This window comes from Otolemur garnettii, unplaced genomic scaffold (genome assembly GCF_000181295.1).
Source record: "Otolemur garnettii isolate 467f Iridium unplaced genomic scaffold, OtoGar3 scaffold00016, whole genome shotgun sequence".
NCBI lineage: Eukaryota > Metazoa > Chordata > Mammalia > Primates > Galagidae > Otolemur > Otolemur garnettii.
Window position 1 is genome coordinate 26116901 of NW_003852411.1, and position 2421 is coordinate 26119321.

Genomic DNA, 2421 nt, shown 5'->3' on the forward strand with positions numbered 1-2421 from the left:
AGAGAGATCAAAACTGCTTCTGCAATCCTTTAAAGACTTCCGTGCCAACTAAATCACCTTCCCGCTGCCGCACGGAGCCCCCGCATGGCACAGTCCTGGGCCCCCAGTGGAAACCCGACTGCCGGAGTCCAGCGCCCAGCAGCGAACGCGTGGAGGCGGCAGGGAGCTCGGGAGCCGGCTGGGATGAGCCGCGCGCAGCAGCCCGGCCGAGAGAAGAGGAACCGGAACCGCAGCCCTGCAAGGGCCGTCTGGTAGAGCCGGGCGGGTCAGCGGGCAGGCCGGGCCGGGCACGCCTCCCACAGTTCTCCTTCTGAAGCAGATCCGTTCTTCAGCGAGTGTGATCAATGCCTTTGGAGGAATGAAGTTCAGACTCTCAGACGTGGCATTTCATGATCCTTAGCAGTCTAGCCTGAAGCTGCTTTCCCAAAACCCTCTAATTTAACGAATATTTGTTAAGTGTCTTTTAATAGGAGACTGTCAATAAAAACAAAAAGATAAATACAGATTGTGACTTTTTTCTTTTTTCTAGTTTAAAGATTTTTTTGAGACAGAGTCTCACTTTGCTGCCCTCAGTTGAGTGCTTTCGCGTCATAGCTCATAGCAACCTCAAACTCCAAAGTTTAAGTGGAGCTGGGACTACAGGCGCCCTCCACAATGCCTGGCTAGTTTTAGACATGAGGTCCTACTCTTGCTCAGGCTATTCTCAAACTCTTGAGCTCAGGCAATCCAGTCCCCTCCGTCTCTCAGAGTGCTTGGGGCAGGCCACTAGTTTAAATCTTAATTGGCAATTCTAGAATCCAGCAGCACTTCGTCCCATAATGTAGAAAGAATGTTCCAGTGAGTCCAACAGAGGAAGTTGGTTTACAGACAAAAAAGGGCTGAGGAAAGCAGAAACCAAGAACAAAAACTAGAGTGGTTCTTTCAAAGTCAATTTCCTTATAAAGGTTAAAGCATAGGGGACTTCCTTATCTGCAGCCAATGGCCTGCTTGGGAATTTGGCGATCTCTTTCCCTTCTGATTTCTCAGAAGTTCAGAGAAAAATTTTAGTTTTTGCTTGGTGGTATGGAACTTCCACAAAAGTAACTCCACTTTGGACTGGTCTGCTGGGACTAAAGCAGGAGCTCAGTCCAAACCAACAGCCTCCTGTGCACTGCTGGTATGTCTTTCTCCTCTCGTTAGGACACCAGTCCCCTTGAACTAGAGCCCCATCCTTATGACCTCATTTAACCTTTTTACCTCCTGAAAGGCCCTCCAAATGCAGTCACATTGAGGGCTAAGGCTTCTACATATGGGCGGGGGGAGGGGGCACAATTCAGTCCATGACTGCTGGGCAGGTAGGCTGACAGGCTTTAGGGTGATGAGGAGGAAAACCAGCTGTCAGGTAGTTGGACCCCAAATGTTGAATAAGCAGGTCTTTCCTCTGGAACACACTGTCAGGTAGGAATGCTGTCATTGATGCCTTTGAAGATACTCCACTGGCTGAGGTTTGTTTTATTTTTCCAGAAAGGAAACCTAGAGGGGGGCAGACCTGCAGGTAGGCAGCAGCTTTGCCAGGTCTTTCGTCTCCCTTCCTGCCACCTGAGCACTTTGACCTTTTACTGTCATGACTGCAAGGGGTGTCCAGGGCTCCGGGCAGTACATGCAGGGTTGGGCGGCCTGGGACAGGCAGGGCAGCACAGCAAGGCAGGAGGAGCTCTATTGCGGTGTGTATGTGTGTTTTCCCAGACTCACAGCAACAGGGGACAGAGGCCTGGGAGACATGGAGTCGAGCAACAGGAGCAGAACTGATGGTGTGTAGGGGGCTTCAGATTGGCCCATGAACAACCTCAGTCATAGCTGGGGCTCTGACTTAGGCTACTTAGTCTCTGTCTCTCTCCAGGATCCCATAAAGGAGGGATCCTGTGGTCTTCTTGGAGTCTCCAGAGCCCAGCAGAAAGCCTGACTCAGAATCAGGTGTTTGATGCCAAGGTTGCAGTCAAGCTGTCAGCCAGCCCCACCATCACCCGAAGGCTCAACTGGGGCAGGTAGGATCCATTTCCAAGATGGCACCCTCATGGTTGTTGGCAGGAAGCCTCAGCTCCTTGCTGGCTGTTGGTAACAAGCCTTGGTTGCTGGGTAAGGAGATGGCAAGGTGGCTGGATCCCCTCACATATTTGCCAATAAGCCTTTTTACAGATTGTGACTTTCTTAACCTGTTGTGTGCTGCTAGAGCAGAATACCTGAGACTGTAGTTTATATAGGACAGAAAACTTCGGTATTTTCTATTTGTTATTTGAGTTCACTATTTGTAATTTTGTCTACCAATGTAAAACTTTGTGTAAACTAAAGATATTAGATGTTTGCTTTCCTATACTGCAAATATCTTTCCTCAGTTTGACAATGATTTTTAGGCTTTATTTATTTATTTTGGGTTAAAGAGAA